Source organism: Phocoena sinus, chromosome 9, assembly GCF_008692025.1.
Source record: "Phocoena sinus isolate mPhoSin1 chromosome 9, mPhoSin1.pri, whole genome shotgun sequence".
NCBI lineage: Eukaryota > Metazoa > Chordata > Mammalia > Artiodactyla > Phocoenidae > Phocoena > Phocoena sinus.
The window spans coordinates 33,898,767-33,918,982 of NC_045771.1; positions in this window are offsets into that span (position 1 = coordinate 33,898,767).

Genomic DNA, 20,216 nt, shown 5'->3' on the forward strand with positions numbered 1-20,216 from the left:
TATGTGTTAGCATATGGTATTTGTCTTTCTCTTTCTGACTTACTTCACTCTGTATGACAGACTCTAGGTTCATCCACCTCATTACAAATAGCTCAATTTCATTTCTTTCTATGGCTGCCTAATATTCCATTGTATATATGTGCCAGATCTTCTTTATGCATTCATCCAATGATGGACACTTAGGTTGTTTCCATCTCCGGGCTATTATAAATAGAGCAGCAATGAACATTTTGGTACATGACTCGTTTTGAATTATGGTTTTCTCAGGGTATATGCCCAGTAGTGGGATTGCTGGATCACATGGTAGTTCTATTTGTAGTTTTTTAAGGAACCTCCATACTGTTCTCCATAGTGGCTGTACCAATTCACATTCTCACCAGCAGTGCAAGAGTGTTCCCTTTTCTCCACACCCTCTCCAGCATTTATTGTTTCTAGATTTTTTGATGATGGCCATTTTGACTGGTGTGAGATGATATCTCATTGTAGTTTGGATTTGCATTTCTCTAATGATTAATGATGTTGAGCATCCTTTCAAGTGTTTGTTGGCAGTCTGTATATCTTTGGAGAAATGTCTGTTTAGGTCTTCTGTGCATTTTTGGATTGGGTTGTTTGTTTTTTTGTAATTGAGCTGCATGAGCTGCTTGTAAATTTTGGAGATTAATCGTTTGTCAGTTGCATCATTTGCAAATATTTTCTCCCATTCTGAGGGTTGTCTTGTGGTCTTGCTTATGGTTTCCTTTGCTGTGCAAAAGCTTTGAAGTTTCATTAGGTCCCATTTGTTTGTTTTTATTTCCATTTCTCTGGGAGCATGGTCAAAAAGGATCTTGCTGTGATTTATGTCATAGAGTGTTCTGCCTATGTTTTCCTCTAAGAGTTTGATGGTGTCTGGCCTTACATTTAGGTCTTTAATCCATTTTGAGCTTATTTTTGTGTATGGTGTTAGGGAGTGATCTAATCTCCTACTTTTACATGCAGCTGTCCAGTTTTCCCAGCACCACTTATTGAGGAGGCTGTCCTTTCTCCATTGTACATTCCTGTCTCCTTTATCAAAGATAAGGTGACCATATGTGCGTGGGTTTATCTCTGGGCTTTCTATCCTGTTCCATTGATCTATCTTTCTGTTTTTGTGCCAGTACCATACTGTCTTGGTTACTGTAATTTTGTAGTATAGTCTGAAGTCAGGGAGCCTGATTCCTCCAGCTCCGTTTTTCGTTCTCAAGATTGCTTTGGCTATTTGGGGTCTTTTGTGTTTCCATATAGATTGTGAAATTTTTTTTCTAGTTCTGTGAAAAATGCCAGTGATATGATAAGGATTGCATTGAATCTGTAGGTTGCTTTGGGTAGTAGAGTCATTTCACAATGTTGATTCTTCCAATCCAAGAACATGGTATATCTCTCCATCCGTTTGTATCATCTTTAATTTCTTTCATCAGTGTCTTATAGTTTTCTGCATACAGGTTTTTGTCTTCTTAAGTAGGTTTATTCTTAGGTATTTTATTCTTCATGTTGCAATGGCAAATAGGAGTATTTCCTTAATTTCTCTTTCAGATTTTTCATCATTAGTGTAGAGGCATGTAAGAGATTTCTGTACATTCATTGTGTATCCTGCTACTTTACCAAATTCATTGATTAGCTCTAGTAGTTTTCTGGTAGCAGCTTTAGGATTCTCTATGTATAGTATCATGTCATCTGCAAACAGTGACAGCTTTACTTCTTCTTTTCCGATATGGATTCCTTTTATTTCCTTTTCTTCTCTCATTGCTGTGGCTAAAACTTCCAAAACTATGTTAAGCAAGAGTGGTGAGAGTGGGCAACCTTGTCTTGTTCCTGATCTTAGTGGAAATGCTTTCAGTTTTTTACCATTGAGGATGATGTTGGCTGTGGGTTTGTCATATATGGCCTTTATTATGTTGAGGAAAGTTCCCTCTATGCCTACTTTCTGCAGGGTTTTTATCATAAATGGGTGTCGAATTTTGTCAAAAGCTTTCTCTACATCTATTGAGATGATCATATGGTTTTTCTTCTTCAATTTGTTAATATGGTGTATCACGTTGATTGATTTGCATATATTGAAGAATCCTTGCATTCCTGGAATAAAGCCCACTTGATCATGGTGTGCTGTTGGATTCTGTTTGCTAGTATTTTGTTGAGGATTTTTGCATCTATGTTCATCAGTGATATTGGCCTGTAGTTTCCTTTCTTTGTGACATCTTTGTCTGGTTTTGGTATCAGGGTGATGGTGGCCTCATAGAATGAGTTTGGTAGTGTTCCTCCCTCTGCTATATTTTGGAAGAGTTTGAGAAGGATAGGTGTTAGCTCTTCTCTAAATGTTTGATAGAATTCGCCTGTGAAGCCATCTCATCCTGGGCTTTTGTTTGTTGGAAGATTTTTAATCACAGTTTCAATTTCAGTGCTTGTGATTCTTCTGTTCATATTTTCTATTTCTTCCTGATTCAGTCTTGGCAGAATGTGCCTTTCTAAGAATTTGTCCATTTCTTCCAGGTTGTCCATTTTATTGGCATAGAGTTGCTTATAGTAATCTCTCATGATCTTTTGTATTTCTGCAGTGTCAGTTGTTACTTCTCCTTTTTCATTTCTAATTCTATTGATTTGAGTCTTCTCCCTTTTTTTCCTTGATGAGTCTGCCTAATGGTTTATCAATTTTGTTTATCTTCTCAAAGAACCAGCTTTTAGTTTTATTGATCTTTGCTATCGTTTCCTTCCTTTCTTTTTCATTTATTTCTGATCTGATCTTTATGATTTCTTTCTTTCTGCTAACTTTGGGGGTTTTTTTATTCTTCTTTTTCTAATTGCTTTAGGTGCAATGTTAGGTTGTTTATTTGGGATGTTTCCTGTTTCTTAAGGTAGAATTGTATTGCTATAAACTTCCCTCTTAGAACTGCTTTTGCTGCATCCCATAGATTTTGGGTCATCGTGTCTCCATTGTCATTTGTTTCTAGATACTTTTTGATTTCCTCTTTGATTTCTTCAGTGATCACTTCGTTACTAAGTAGCGTATTGTTTAGCCTCCATGTGTTTGTATTTTTTAAAGATCTTTTCCTGTAATTGATATCTAGTTTCATAGCGTTGTGCTCGGAAAAGATACTTGATACAATTTCAATTTTCTTAAATTTACCAAAGCTTGATTTGTGACCCAAAAAATGATCTATCCTGGTGAATGTTCCATGAGCACTTCAAAAAAATGTGTATTCTGTTGTTTTTGGATGGAATGTCCGATAAATATCAATTAAGTCCATATTGTTTAATGTATCATTTAAAGCTTGTGTTTCCTTATTTATTTTCATTTTGGATGATCTGTCCATTGGTGAAAGTGGGGTGTTAAAGTCCCCTACTATGAATGTGTTACTGTCGATTTCCTCTTTTACAGCTGTTAGTATTTGCCTTATGTATTGAGGTGCTCCTATGTTGGGTGCATAAATATTTACAATTGTTATATCTTCTTCTTGGATCGATCCCTTGATCATTATGTAATGTCCTTCTTTTTCTCTTCTAATAGTCCTTATTTTAAAGTCTATTTTGTCTGATATGAGAATTGCTACTCCAGCTTTCCTTTGGTTTCCATTTGCATGGAATATCTTTTTCCATCCCCTCACTTTCAGTCTGTATGTGTCTCTAGGTCTGAAGTGGGTCTCCTGTAGACAGCATATGTATGGGTCTTGTTTTCATATCCATTCAGCCAAGTCTGTGTTTTTTGGTGGGAGCATTTAATCCAATTACATTTAAGGTAATTATCAACATGTATGTTCCTATTCCCATTTTCTTAAGTGTTTTGGGTTTGTTATTGTAGGTCTTTTCCTTCTCTTGTGTTTTTTGCCTAGAGAAGTTCCTTTAGCATTTGTTGTAAAGCTGGTTTGGTGGTGCTGAACTCTTTGAGCTTTTGCTTGTCTGTAAAGTTTTAATTTCTCCATCAAATCTGAATGAGATCCTTGCTGGGTAGAGTGATGTTGGTTGTAAGTTTTTCTACTTCATCACTTTAAGTATATCCTGCCAGTCCCTTCTGGCTTGCAGAGTTTCTCTGAAAGATCAGCTGTTAACCTTATGGAGATTCCCTTGTGTGTTATTTGTTGTTATTCCCTTGCTGCATTTAATATGTTTTCTTTCATTTAATTTTTGACAGTTTGATTAATATGTGTCTTGGCATGTTTCTCCTTGGATTTATCCTGTGTGGGACTCTCTGTGCTTCCTGGACTTGATTAACTATTTCCTTTCCCATATTAGGGAAGTTTTCAACTATCATCTCTTCAAATATTTTCTCAGTCCCTTTCTTTTTCTCTTCTTCTTCTGGAACCCCTATAATTCGAATATTGGTGCATTTAATGTTGTCCCAGAGGTCTCTGAGACTGTCCTCAGTTCTTTTCATTCTTTTTTCTTTATTCTGCTCTGCAGTATTTATTTCCACTATTTTATCTTCCAGGTCACTTATCCATTCTTCTGCCTCAGTTATTCTGCTATTGATCCCATCTAGAGTATTTTTTTTTTTTTTTTTTTTTTTTTTTTTTTTTGCAGTACATAGACGTCACACTGCTGTGGCCTCTCCCGTTGTGGAGCACAGGCTCCGGATGCACAGGCTCAGTGGCCATGGCTCACGGGCCCAGCCGCTCCGTGGCATGTGGGATCTTCCCGGACTGGGGCACAAACCTGTGTCCCCTGCATTGGCAGGCAGACTCTCAACCACTGCACCACCAGGGAAGCCCCCATCTAGAGTATTTTTAATTTCATTTATTGTGTTGTTCATTGTTACTTGTTTCATCTTTACTTCTTCTAGGTCCTTGATAAATGTTTCTTGCATTTTATCTATTCTATTTCCAAGATTTTGGATCACTTTACTATCATTATTCTGAATTCTTTTTCAGGTAGACTGCCTATTTCCTCTTCATTTGTTAAGTCTGGTGGATTTTTATCTTGCTCCTTCACCTGCGGTGTGTTTTTCTGTCTTCTCATTTTGCTTATCTTACTGTGTTTCGGGTCTCCTTTTTGCAGGCTGCAGGTTCATAGTTCCCGTTGTTTTTGGTGTCTGTCCCCAGTGGCTACTGTTGTTTCAATAGACTTCCTGGTGGAGGGGACTTGTGCCTGTGTTCTGGTGGATGAGCTGGATCTTGTCTTTCTGGTGGGCAGGTCCACGTCTGGTGGTGTGTTTTGGGGTGTCTGTGGACTTATGATGATTTTAGGTAGCCTCTCTGTTAATGGGTGAGGTTGTGTTCCTGTCTTGCTAGTTGTTTGGCATAGGGTGTCCAGCACTGTAGCTTGCTGGTCGTTGAGTGAAGCTGGGTGCTGGTGTTAAGATGGAGATCTCTGGGAGATTTTCGCCGTTTGCTATTATGTGGAGCTGGGAGGTGTCTTGTGGACCAGTGTACTGAAGTTGGCTCTCCCACCTCAGAGGCACAGCACTGACTCCTGGCTGCAGCACCAAGAGCCTTTCATCCACACGGCTCAGAATAAAAGGGAGAAAAAGTGAAAGAAAGAAAGAAAGAAAGAAGGAAAGAAAGAAAGAAAGAAAGAAAGAAAGAAAGAAAGAAAGAAAGAAAGAAAGAAAGAAAGAGAAAGAAAGGAAGAAGGAAGGAAAGGAAGGAAGGAGGGAGGGAGGGAAGGAAGGAAGAAAGAAAGAAAGAGGATAAAATAAAATAAAGTAAGATAAAGTTATTAAAATAAAAAATAATTATTAAGAAAAAAAAATTTTTTAAAGAAAACAGCAACAAAAAAACGGACAGATAGAACCGTAGGACAAATGGTGACAGCAAAGCTATACAGACAAAATCTCACACAAAAACATACACATACACACTCACAAAAAGAGGAAAAGGGGAAAAAAATCATAAATCTTGCTCTCAAAGTCCACCTCCTCAATTTGGGATGATTCGTGGTCTATTCAAGTATTCCACAGATGCAGGGTACATCAAGTTGATTGTGGAGCTTTAATCTGCTGCTTCTGAGGCTGCTGGGAGAGATTTCCCTTTCTCTTCTTTGTTTGCACAGCTCCCGGGGCTCAGCTTTGGATTTGGTCCCGCCTCTGCGTGTAGGTCGCTGGAGGGCTTCTGTTCTTGCTCAGACAGGACTGGGTTAAAGGAGCAGCTGCTTTGGGGACTCTGGCTCACTCGGGCCGGGGGGAGGGAGGGGTGCGGATGCGGGGGTGAGCCTGCGGCAGCAGAGGCCAGGGGGACGTTGCACCAGCCTGCGGCGCGCCGTGCGTTCTCCCGGGGAAGTTGTCCCTGGATCCCGGGACCCTGGCTGTGGCGGGCTGCACAGGCTCCCTGGAAGGGAGGTATGGATAGTGACCTGTGCTCGCACACAGGCTTCTTGGTGGCAGCAGCAGCAGCCTTAGCGTCTTATCCCCGTCTCTGGGGCCTGTGCTGTTAGCCGCGGCTCGCGCCCATCTCTGGAGCTCCTTTAAGCGGCGCTCTGAATCCCCTCTCCTCGCGCACCAGGAAACTAAGAGGGAAGAAAAAGTCTCTTGCCTCTTCGGCAGGTCCAGACTTTTCCCGGGACTCTCTCCCGGCTAGCCGTGGTGCACTAACCCCCTGCAGGCTGTGTTCACGCCGCCAACCCCAGTCCTATCCCTGCGCCCCGACCGAAGCCCGATCCTCAGCTCCCAGCCCCCACCCGCCCCGGCGGGTGAGCAGACAAGCCTCTCAGGCTGGTGAGTGCCGGTCGGCCCTGATCCTCTGTGCGGGAATCTCTCCGCTTTGCCCTCCGCACCCCTCTTGCTGCACTCTCCTCGGTGGCCCCGAAGCTTCCCCCCTCTGCCACTCGCAGTCTCTGCCCGCCAAGGGGCTTCCTAGTGTGTGGAAACATTTCCTCCTTCACAGCTCCCTCCCACTGGTGCAGGGCCCGTCCCTATCCTTTTGTCTCTGTTTATTCTTTTTTCTTTTGCCCTACCCAGGTACGTGGGGAGTTTCTTGCCTGTTGGGAAGTCTGAGGTCTTCTGCCAGCGTTCAGTAGGTGTTCTGTAGGAGTTGTTCCACGTGTAGATGTATTTCTGGTGTTTCTGTGGGGAGGAAGGTGATCTCCGCTTCTTACTCTTCTGCCATCTTCCTGATTCCCCCGCCTCCAGGTCTACATTTGAGTTTCAGGTGAACAACACATTATTATTTGGTATGTATATGTCCCATACAATATTTGGACATACGCAAAGAAAATTTATTTTTCTTATCTGAAATTAAAATATATCTGTGCATCTTATATTTTTATTTACTAAATCTGGCAACCCTATCCATCAGTCACCATTTTAATGACAATCTCCTTATTCCCTCAACATTTTAGCCCCTGGATCTATGTCATTCTCTCTTCAAATTGTTCTGTCTTGGTGAGATCAATTTTTCTGCAGATAATGTCTCCAGTACTTTGGTCTCTTACTTCCTTAACCTCTTTTCCTCCAGTGATCTTTCTCTATTATGTTAACCACCCTTCTACATTAATTATTATATCTAGACCTCACCATTCCAAATATATGCACTTCCCTCATAATATTTAATTCCAAGAATTCCACTGTCCAGCTAACACTTCTGATTTTTTTATTGTACATCATTGAAAATCCACAGCTGTAGTATTTGTTCTTTTTTACTCCACTGGAACCTACAGTCCACTGATCCTTCTACCATTTCATTCTTCATGTTCTTAATTCACTCCTTATTTGATAGATTCCACAGTTGTTCATGGCAGTATGGAATTATTATTATATGGATCCAGACTACCTGGAATTAAAGGACTTAAATCCTGCCTTCACCATTCACTATCTATAACTTTCAACAATTTACTTTGTCATTCTGCCTCAGTTTACTCATCTATAAAATGGCAATACTAATAGTTAAACATGCCACGTAAGGCTATGGTGAAGAATAAATAATTTATGTAATGTGTTTTGAACAGTTCCCTCCTGGTACAAAGTTTGCACTATAAATTTAGCTGTTGTTATCATTATCATCATTAACATTATTACCATTGGCAACATCAAAATGCCCTAATTCACACTCTTAAATCCTTTGTCCATCTCTTCCTTCACTTTTCTTGTCTGGCAAAACCTAAATCCTATTCAAATCCAACTGTACTCTGTACATGAACATAGAAAGTAGAGGGAAAAATTTTAAAGCAAACAGGCTGTCTGGTTTCGCTTTAAATTAATAATTGTGAACTTCAAATTGTCCCTTACTGCTCCCCAGAAATCCAATTACATGTCCAAGATTCATTCTGTCTCTGTTTCACATGTCTCCTTTCTCACCAACCTTGAATGCCTCTCCTCATTCTTACATTGTACTTCACTGAGGAAGTGTGAACTGTCAGAAAAGAACTTCCAAAAACTCACAGCCATGTTTCCCAGCCTCTTGGAGTCTGTCCACCCTTTGGCTTCCCTCCTTTCACTCTGAATGGACTCTCCGTGACCCTACCTTGACCAGCCCCCCATTTGTGCACTGCATCTCCTCCCCTCCTGGATGTTTGCATTTGGATGGATGTCTAATAGACACCTCAGAGTTAACACATCCAAAACCACACTGCTAAATTTTCCAGCAGATTATCTCATCTCAGGAAATGGCAGCTCCAGCCTCACAGTTCCTCAGGACAAAGCACTTGGCTTCTCTCTTCCTCTCACACCCCACATCCTTTGCGTGAGGCTCTGAAGAGCACCTGATGTACCCCAAAGTTATTTTATCCAATCTTTAGTTTTATAATTTGGAAAAGTAGATGAAACAAATAGTATCATCTATCAAAATTTTGGGAGAGAATTCAACCAATAATGCCTGGAAAGTGCTGGCCGCTGTGTCTGGTGTATAGTAAATATTCAATAAATGTTTGTAGCTATTTTTACTATTATTCATACTACTTCTTTTTCTGTTTCTCCTCCTCCAGACTATGCTAATGTAGGTAAATATACAAACACATGCAGCTGAATATAAAATGCTATGGGCTTAAACATCATTAGACGTGTATTAATACAAAATATACTATTTGCCCCAGTTTTGTAGAAAAGTAATTCCTTTTGGACTGCTTATATGAATTTAGTTTGAGATACCCAAAGAATCTCATCATTTAGTAATGATGTTGTATAATGTAAAAATTCAACTGGAGCCAGACTTCCTGAGCTTGTATTTTGCCTCTAGTATGACTTTGGTCACTTATTTGAACTCTATGCCTCAGTTTTCTCATCTGTAGTACGGGGATTATAATAGTACCTCCTCATAGGATTGTTCCACTGTTTTTCATATTTGTGCGGTTTTAGTGTGGTTACTGAGATATTATAAGTGCTTTATAAGTGTTCACCACTTTTGTTTCTATTTTATTTTTGTTTCTGAGAAGGGGTCTTCTTCATAAGCTTCCAAGGCATGAATTCAAAGGACTGTATTCTAGCTCATTTCTCTTGCAGGTATTATGGTCTATGTATATGAGTATAGTTTTTCACAACTTCAGAAATGTAAAGTACAGTGTAATTTTGCCCCAGATGCTTTGCCGTTTTTTTGTTTTTTTGCGGTACGCAGGCCTCTCACTGTTGTGGCCTCTCCTGCTGTGGAGCACAGGCTCTGGACGCGCAGGCTCAGCGGCCATGGCTCACGGGCCCAGCCTTTCCACAACATGTTGGATCTTCCCGGACCGGGGCACGAACCCGTGTCCCCTGCATCGGCAGGCGGACTCTCAACCGCTGCGCCACCAGGGAAGCCCCATTTTTTTTGTTTTTGTTTTTTTGACATACATGTTTCTGAAACAAAAATGGATGACTTTGGCTGCATTTAAATTATAGGGAGTATAATCAATACCAAATGTCTGTCAATTTCATGCATTCCACAGAGAGCTATTAAACACTAGTATATATATTGTGCACAAAGTTTTGTAGTGGGGTACAATGGTGATTAAACTGAAAAAGCTTTTGCCCTCTTTGAAATTACGGTATGAAACAAGGAAAAGATATTTTTCACATAAATAAGTATAAGCCTATTTCTTTTCTTTTTGCTAGTTGTGTTGGATTAAGGATCTGGCCAACTTTGTAGCATCACATGGTGCCAATTTTTAGGCAGCACTGCAACAACACTGGGGTTCTTTGGATCTGGTGTGCTAGTTTGCTCAGGTTTTGCCCACGCAATTCCTTACATAACTGGAAAAATTGAATTTGGTCTCCCTTCCACTGAAGTAGACAGTGCTGCTCAGTGTAAACAAATTTGGAAAAGAGAAACTTCTTCACGGGTGCTGCTTGTCCCAGTCAAGTATTTTAGATCTTACACAGGCAGGTTCCAGGTAGAACTACAGATCGTGCCTCAGAGCCTGAGGCTGGGAAGCTGTCAGTTGCCTGGAATCAGCAGGTATAGGCAGTCAAAGTGCTGAAGAAGAGGATAACATTCAGCGTCTGGCTCTTTACCAGGAAGCAGTGATTCATTTTATTACCTAACATTTAGACCCTTAAATATGCTTCCCAAGTGGTTGCTCAAAAAAAACCGAGGAAACAAACACTAAAGGATTTGAAGGACATTTTGCTGATACAGTAGCCAGAGGAAAATAAACTTACATTCTAATAAGATTTTTTTTTTGATTAATTTATTAGTTATATTTGGTTGCATTGGGTCTTCGTTACTGTGCGGGGCTTTCTCTAGTTGTGGTGAGCGGGGGCTACTCTTCGTTGTTGTTGCGGTGCGTAGGCTTCTCATTGTGGTGACTTGTTGCGGAGTACGGGCTCTAGGCCGTGCGGACTTCAGTAGTTGCAGCATGTGGGCTCAGTAGTTGTGGCTCTCATGCTCTAGAGCGCAGGCTCAGTAGTTGTGGCGCACGGGCTTAGTAGCTCCATGGCATGTGGGATCTTCCCAGACCAGGGCTCGAACCCGTGTCCCCTGCATTGGCAGGCAGGTTCTTAACCACTGTACCACCAGGGAAGCCCCTCTAATAAGATTTTATAACAAAGTAAGTGTAGGTCAGTTTATCTATTCTTGGTAACTATAACACTGTGAAAGGAAAATATATTCTAAATAATTTAAATTTTATGTTCAGAGCATGTAATAAATCTCTTATTTTGAATATAAGAGCTACACGATTAGTACTAATTAAGAGCAAATGCCTATTCTCGTTAAATAGATGCTGTACAAATACCTTAAAATATCAGTTAGAAGACAGTAACATTATCCTACTGCATGATATCCCATAAGACTTGTTCTGACCATGATGGAGAATGTGCATAGAAGTACTTTAGAATACTTAATGAATCCTACTCCTGTCTTCTTTGGGGCAAGTCACTTTTTGTTTAATGTTCAGAGGCCCAAGTTTACAACTTCTGAGTAAAATTTAACATTGTTCACATTGGAAAACTTAGATTCTAATTCTGCCATAAATTTAAGTGATACACTTCTAGAGATTGTAGATTACCTTTTTATTTTTGAGAAAATAACTAAGCATTATTTGGCAGCTGAGGGTCCCGAAATTGGATACTAGTGGTTTTGTAGTTCACATTCGCAGGAAGGCCACATTCAGCACCCAGAAGAGTTTTCTTTCATAGTGTCACGATTCCCACCCATATATTCTACTTCATTAATCAAAGAATTCAGTAGTGTTTAGTTCATTTTGAGCCCTGCATAGACTGGATATGCATAAGAGGTTGACCCTGGATTTGTAAGGGTATGAGTGAACCCATTGGTGACCTCTCATGACATTTTTAGGTAAAGCATCTCAAATAGTCATACTCTGTTAAATACTAAAACATGCATTTTCATATGGGTTTCCTTTCCTTTTTGTTCTTAACTATTATTTGCAGGTAAAACTATATACTGTTTTTGATACTTTTTCTTTGAAAAATAAGAAATGGTTTATTTTTAACAGATTTTGATAAATGTAAATAGAAATCTCAAATTTAATCATAGTTTGTTCAGCAAGATTTGCTAGGTGAGAGCCCCTTATTTTTACTTAAACCCTTACATATTGATTGATACTATGACAGTTTTAACAATTCATGTTTTAGCCCACCATCGTCTCGTAGGAATTTGATGAAGGATTTTTAAATGACTTTTTCCATTCATAAGCTTATTCCCCTTTGTATAACCTTCACTTATAGTGCATATAGTTTTCAAAAACTTTGGTCCTCTGTTTGTAGAGTGTGAGATATCTATTATTAATGAAATATTGGTGGATTTTTTTTTTCTGAATTGTCTTGAGAGAATAGTGTTCTCTTACTCAGAAGAAAGTCCTTCAGAATGAGGTATTCTAACAAAAAAATCATTATATCCACATATGTTCATAAGATACACTATTAAATTTAGTAGTCCCATCACATGTAAGCTTCAGATATTGTTGCTTTAATGCATTCCCTCACTACTTTGATAAAAGCCTTAAGATGTTGCCACTAGTTCTTTGATGATTTCCTCTGATGTTACAGTACCTTTCTTTTTTTTTCTCCAAAAAATCTGTTTTGCATAAACATGAGACGTCAAGGCAGTTTGAGTTAACTGGTAAAAAGATTCTAGTTTTTGCAACAAAAGTACATATATTTGTAATCACATATTATAGCCCTCTCTCTCAATGTAAGGGAAGTTTATTTTCTATTTCTGGAAAATTTGAGCCTTTAGGTTTAAGAGAAGCCCAAATATGTTATTCAACTTTATAATTTTGAGCTTTATTCAGTTATTTCCATGTTGAATTCATGAGATTTATTAATGGAATTTAGAAGGAGAAGAGGCATATTGACCTAGATATTGACTTATTCATTTTTCCCCATCATCCCTGCCTGACTCCTGAATGAGTCCTGCATTCTGTTGGATTCAGGCATGGATAATTTTCTTTTTAATGTTTAGTTCTAGCTTCCAAATCTTTTTGCGGCAATTTCATTTAATAAAAAGCCATTCTGGATTACTTATTACATCCATAATTAGGTTTAATATTCCTATAAGGATGAAATACTAACAAATTAATAACGAACTTGTTTGTCCATTTTAACTACAAAGTTCTGCTTTCAACTAGACTATAGTTAATAATATGGTGTTACATACTTGAAATTTGCTGAGAGTAGAAAAGTGTTCTCAGCATTTAAAAAAAGAGTTAACTAAGTGAGGTGATGGATATGTTAATTATTTTGATCATGGTGATCATTCCACAATATATATGTATATCATACTATTTTTAAAGCCAAGCATGTTCTTCTGTGACTCTATTCTAGAAAAGAATGCCATCCTACCAACTATCAGTGGTACCTGAGGGTTTGCATTCATCTCGTTGTGCTAAAATGTCATTTTTCACTTTGCTACCTATATTCTGTGACTTGATAGTATAGACATCTAAAATCTAACTATTGCATCTGATACTTTTACCTGTATTTCCTTTTCTTTAAAATGAAGCTTACTAGGCACCACTTTCACTATTGTTTTTCCCATGTCACAGTTGTTTTTCTCTAATAACTGATCTGTAGCTTTATATCAGCTTGCCAGCAGAAGGTGAACAGTTGTAGGTCTATATATGGTGTGAGAGATGCATCTTTTGCCCCTTGTTTCAGGAACTGGCTGATTGTGAAGCTTTGCCATATTATTTTTGTGCGTGTGAGTGTGTGTGTGTGTGTGTGTGTGTGTGTGTGTGTGTGTGTTTTCTTTGTTTCAGACCTGTCATCCAACACAGGGAGCATAGAACCTCTGAAATCCCTGGGTTTTTCAAAACTCAGCTCTGCCTGCTTTGAGTTGAAACCAGAAAATGAAGTATAGTTTTCTACATGATTAGCAAGATCCATACACATGAGAAAAGAATCACTTCTGAGCACACTATTACTTGTTATAGATTTTCAGATATACCAGCTCTGGTCACTGCCACTTACCAGTTCTCTTTTTCTCTTATTTAACATAGGAAGTTTTCAACGAGTTGAATTTTCCAATATTCTAACTTTATAATTTCTGAAGTATGTTACCTTTTTAAAAACTTTTAAATCACTGCATTTCATATTCAAGTGAAAGCACCTAGCACAGCTCCTGGCACATGACACACATGCCCCAAGTTACTTGAATCTAGTACTGATATCTGAATAGAGTTGTGCTTATATTTTGTAATACTTGGCCGACCTTCTCTAGCAGTTTAGTTGGATATGTATATATATATATATTTTTCTACTTTTCCCTCATTAGTTGATAGCAAAATGAAAGGAAGCATTACCATATGGGAAATGCAATAAATACAAATGTTATATTGAAAGATAAGGCAATTCACATAGCTTACACCCAGTGTAATTAGTATGCTTACATGCTAGTCTAGATACACCCAGTTATTTATGTTTCAAGAAATATTTCAGTATATTTGACAGATCCTTCTCATTTCAGTGTCACAACAGGAGATAGATACTCAAGTTACGATATTCAAGTTACATTAACTAAGTATCCTGGGAAATTAAGTCTTAACGTTCCCTTGAGGGAAACCTCTACCTAAAAGAATGTGTTCCGTTTTAAATTTCCTAAGCCATGGCAGTGTATTTAATTTATCCTAACATTTGAACTCTGACAAAATGAAAGTGAGTAATCCAATGTTAATTCCTTAATATCTGGCATAAGAATCACAGTTCCTACAAATGCAACAACCATTCATGGATTCTGGCGAATCTGGGTTAACCCATATCAGATAAGTCCCAAATGGCAAAGGCGGGGATGGGAATGTGATTTAGAAAGTGTAGGATGGTTTTCATTGGCCACGATGTTAGTGGCTCTGTGTCGTGAATATGTGGCTGCACGTTTGTGCTTGCCAGGTTTGATGTCATTAACCCCGGAACTCAAAGCTGATCATCACGACACTGTGCAATTTAAGCATCACAATAGATTCCTAATATGGGGAAAAAAGTAAATAAAAATGGAGTACTTAAAATGCAATTGTAAAACAAAAATAATATTAAAATATCAGGTCTTTCTATTTGTAATTTCTATTTCATGTGCCCTGTAAAAATTGAAATGAAAAGATATTTCCAAATCTAATTTGTGAATTTAGTTTGGCCTCTCTCTTCTGAGCCCAAATGAGGTGAAAAATCTTATTAATAGAAAATATTAATGCTCTTTCTCTCTTTCTCTCTCTGTATGTACATGTCTTCCTCAACTGACGATAGGATTACGTCCCAATAAACCCATTGTAGAAAATATTGTAAGTCGAAAATGTATTTAAAACACCTAACTTACCAGACATCATAGCCTAGCCTAGCCTACCTTAAATGTGCTCAGAACACTTATATTAGCCTATAGTTAGGCAAGATCACCTAACTCAAAGCCTATTTTATAATAAAGTTTGAATATCTCATGTTATTTATTGAATACTGCACTGAAAGTGAAAAACAGAATGGTTGTGAGTGTATCTATTGTTTATCCTTGTGATCATGTGGCTGACGGCTCTGCGGCTCACTGATGCTGCCAGCATGGGGAGAGAGCATCTTACCACATATGACTAGCCTAGGAAAAGATCCAAATTCAAAATTTGATGCATGATTTCTGCTGAACTAGTATTGCTTTTGCACCATTGTAAAGTCGAAAATCATAAGTTGAACCATTGTAAGTTGGGGACTATCTGTATACATTTTTTTTTAAAAATTAGGGAATAAAAACAAATCATGTTGGCTAATTAGTAAAACATTATCAATTAAACAAAGACTATTCCTGCCAGTGCCATCATTTTCCTGGCATTTGTTGACACCTTTATTGAAGTCCTATGAGCCCCATTTTCCTTTGTTGTATTCCCACATCATGATGCATCTACTGACCAAAGTAAATTTAAATACCACTAACATTTCTTGTCACCAAGTGTATGAATTATCCCCAGCAGAACGTTTATACCTTGCTTTATTCTACTCTCTTTGTCTAGGTCACACCTAGACTTTGTAGATTATTGCATATTACTTCCTATCTTACTTGAGGAACAAGACAATCTTACTCCCCTCTTCCCCCTTCTAGTTCTTCTTATTTTACTTTGTCAGAGTAGTTTTATTGTAGTTAAAAATGTCAACCAAAAATTATAGATTAAAACAAGAGGTATACTTTTTTTTTTTTTTGCGGTATGCTGGCCTCTCACTGTTGTGGCCTTTCCCGTTGCGGAGCACGGGCTCTGGACGCAAAGGCTCAGCGGCCATGGCTCACGGGAGGGCCCAGCCTCTCTGCGGCATGTGGGATCTTCCCGGACCGGGGCACGAACCCGTGTCCCCTGCATCGGCAGGCGGCCTCTCAACCACTGCGTCACCAGGGAAGCCCCCAAGAAGTATACTTTGATGATTCTTTGGTGTGCATGGGCATTTTTTTAAACCTCTAAAGGAATTTTAAAAACCCTCAAAATGGAAATAGGAAACACTTTCTACACTTATCCTTTCTCTATCTCTGATCTTATTACCTTTCCAGATTGTATTCCTTTAAAAATTATTATACTGTTATAATTATTATAGTTTACTCAGGGAAACTTCATGTTTGCTTATAGCAAACTATGAATTTGTGAAGTGTCTCATTTTTTTTTTTTTTTTTTTTTTTTTTTTTTTTTTGTGGTACGCGGGCCTCTCACTGTTGTGGCCTCTCCCGTTGCGGAGCACAGGCTCCGGACGCGCAGGCTCCGGACGCGCAGGCTCAGCGGCCATGGCTCACGGGCCCAGCCGCTCCGTGGCACGTGGGATCCTCCCGGACCGGGGCACAAACCCGTGTCCCCTGCATCGGCAGGCGGACTCTCAACCACTGCACCACCAGGGAAGCCCCTGTCTCATATTTTTATACTTCTTTGAAAGATGGCAATTCCCTCCTTGCGGATTCCGGAAAGCATTTTGGCATAGATCTTAAGAACAAAAATAACAATACTGATAAACACATATATACTCATACAGAGAGCTTTTCTTTTATTTTAGTTTTTATCTCCCCAAATCATGGTAATCAAAATTATCATCGTCATCTCTCTGTCAGTCTACTCCCTCCCTTATTCCTGTACCTACTCTCTCTTCCTATTTGTATTTATAATGAGTTTCAGAATAAAGTTCATAACTTATTATTGCATGGACTGAATTTGTTTCTTAGGTGACAATACAGGAGAACTAAACTTTACTAAAGAGCGATTCCCTTGGGAAAAGTTGATAAGTTAAAGGCTATTAGGAGAGTTTTATAGTCATTGATCCTAATGACAAATATCCCAGTTCTCTCAATATATGGAAGGATTATGCAGGTTAATTTCCTTTGAAGTAGACATGGTCATTGACAGCTTTGGCCAATGAATGACAAACAGAAGTGACAAGTGTCACTTCCTACAGAAGCTTTAAGAACCTGCATATGGTTCATTGCATCCTGTTTGCCTGCCTCAGTGGTGTTGAAAGCATATATGGAGATGGAGCCTCCATTATCCTGGGTTCTTGAGTAACTGTGTGGAACACAGCCTCCCTCCCCCCCATCCCCCGCAATCCACACTGGACTTAGTATAAAATAACGTTTTGTTTTTAACACTCTGTATTTTTTTGAAGGTTTTTGTTACCACAGCATATCCTGTCCTCCCCTGTCTAGCAGAGAGCAACTGTACAATTTTGGCAGACTGCAAAAGAATTATAATTTCCCCAATCTCTAGGGAGCTGCAGTGTCAATCATGGGAGATGCCTTCTCATTTGGAACTTCCTAATATTACAAAGGAAGAAGCTTTATACTTTTACTTATTTTACGGATAATAAATACATTGTCTCGTCTGAGTATAGGTTAGATGGTAGCCTCCATGGAATATTTCTGATTTCTGGAATTTTATATATAATTTTCCCTTCCCAATTTTAAATATATCTTCTGTCTTTACCTTAAGGATTTATTACCTTCCAAATGCAAATGCTTTGGGGAAGGAGAATATTTTAAGTCTTATTAGGCATTTATACCTTGGCGAATAAAGTACATAATGAATTAATTAGAGAGTTTCCTAAAAATAGTTTTAGATAGTGGCAAAGTGGAGAGATGATAAGGGATCATGGCACCTGTCTGGCAAAAGGGAAAAAGACATAGAGATTGCATGTTAAAGACAAATTTTGCCTACTTCATAATTTTTAGAAGAGCCGATTCTTTGTTTAATTCTCTGGTGTATGCCGAGATTAAACATAAACTCTAGAGAATTCTTAAAGCCCTTGGCATCATAGAAGAATTAAATTATATTAATGCCTTAAAGGTTTGTAGAGACTTCGTGCTCTTCAAAACTGATTTGTTGGGGACAGAAAAACTTGCAAAACTCATTTGATTCTCCATTTCTCACAGAGCGATGTTAAGTCATGCACTTCTACTGACACTGTGGATTGATGAGTTGATGTTTGTGAAGTTCATTGAAGTAGATGAGAGCATTTTAGAACTGAAAAAGTACTACTATTGCAATTGTATATTTATACTGATCTTACACGTGTTCCACAGCTCTCATGCCTAGTACGCTTCTTAAGGACATAATAACTTTGATGGAATAAAACCTAAATGCAGTTTTAAAAGATATATTGAAAGTTTGCAAATACTACACTTGCTAATGTGCTAGTGAAATAGTAGAAATCTAGATAAGTTTCAGTGTTAGTATTTTAGTGGGATGAATTCCTATATGTTTGATGTTCTGTAATTCTTAAATGATATTGGAATCTAAGATCAGATTTGATATTTAGTGTTTATCTTAAAGTGCTATTCAGGCAAAGTGTAGAGTAATCACATACAAACAGGGAACATTCACTTTCTAACTTATGCACTTCTGGTAATGAAATCAGACTTTTGAATAATCAATGTGAATTTTTTGCCAAATGACTTAATGGTAATATTAATCTCTCTGTAAAAGGATAATTTCTATCCCTGAGGGACATATAAACTCCAGTTCTATATACTCACATCTGATTTTGTTTGTTTTCTATGGTAATATTGATTCTGGACTTTTTCTCCAAACTTCTTAGGAGAGTTGTATCTTTTCCTTGAATTTAGCTTTTTAAAAGAGAAGTTAGATTTCTTCAGTGTTTATCAGGTTGGAAGTTTTTTAAAAATTAATGATTATCTTAAACTAGGCTACTTGTTGGTAAGAAAAAAGGCATACTTATGGGCATAATGACCCTCAACATCCAGGTATATATGTACAAAATCAATTGCCATTAAAAGGATTCTTTACCAATAATCTTTTATCTTTGAGACTTCTATGAAAGCAGTCTGAAGTTACAATGAATGCATTGTTTTTCTTTTTTGAAGAGCTGGTATGCAATCTTCTTGTCTGCTTTCTACTTACTTGTAGGAATGTTTTTTGAGTCCATTTCCAAAAGTGCATTAGCTGCCATTTGGCAAACAGAAATTTTTTCTTCTATGGTCTGTTCATATGTTTTTAACTTAAACATTATTTATCATAGACATTATCTATTACTGATTGTTACCTTAGTGCCCCCAAATATGTTTGACTTTAGAAACGAAGCAGCCTCTACTTTTGTGGCATTTCTCATTTCAATATCCCAGTCCTTCACAAAATCAGATGTAAGAAAACAATCCATTTATTCCTTGCATCATTTTTGTTTTCTATTTCATATATTCATCTACTAAATTACTGTTTCTCCGCCTTTAACTAACTTAAACCATAGATAATTTATCTTCCAAATTCTATTAGATTTTAATCTCCTTGAGGGTAAGGATCACAACAGCTTGTCTTTGTATCCTACTGCCTGATACATGGTAGACATTCAGTAGAAGCTGATTAATTAATAATAGATAAAATATTGGTTTTGATGGAGAAGCTACTGTGAAGAACATAAGGCTTAGTATCTAATATACACTGTCTATTGTGTGACAGGACTAATTATAAGTACTTGGAGCATATGCTGTCCATGTTCTGTCTATACTTCCATATACCACTTACCATCTCAGGCTTGTCTTCCAATTGCCTGCAATGGAAGTTTTGTCAGAAGGCTGCCCTCAGCAGAACAGATTCCACTTTGCCCAGCTGCAGCTTGGGCAGGATATGCTTGGGTGTTAATGTTCCCTTGGAGGCAGCCTGAAACCAGTGGCTGATGGATTTTAGGGGGGGGTCTAAATATCCCAGGTCCTTTGTTCCCTGCCTGGAATAAATATAAGCATTTTACATAATTTCCAGTGTCATGAAACTAAGAATTACCAATACAAAGAAGAAAAAGTTATGGTCCAATCCAGCAATAAGTACATCTTTAGATAAGAAGACAATCAAACCTTTATTATACAGTGTAACGATTACCTACATGTTATATGATTTAAAGCTAAGGAATAAAAGCATTTCCCAAGATTTTTTTTAGTCATTAAAAAGTATTTTTCTTAGAAAGA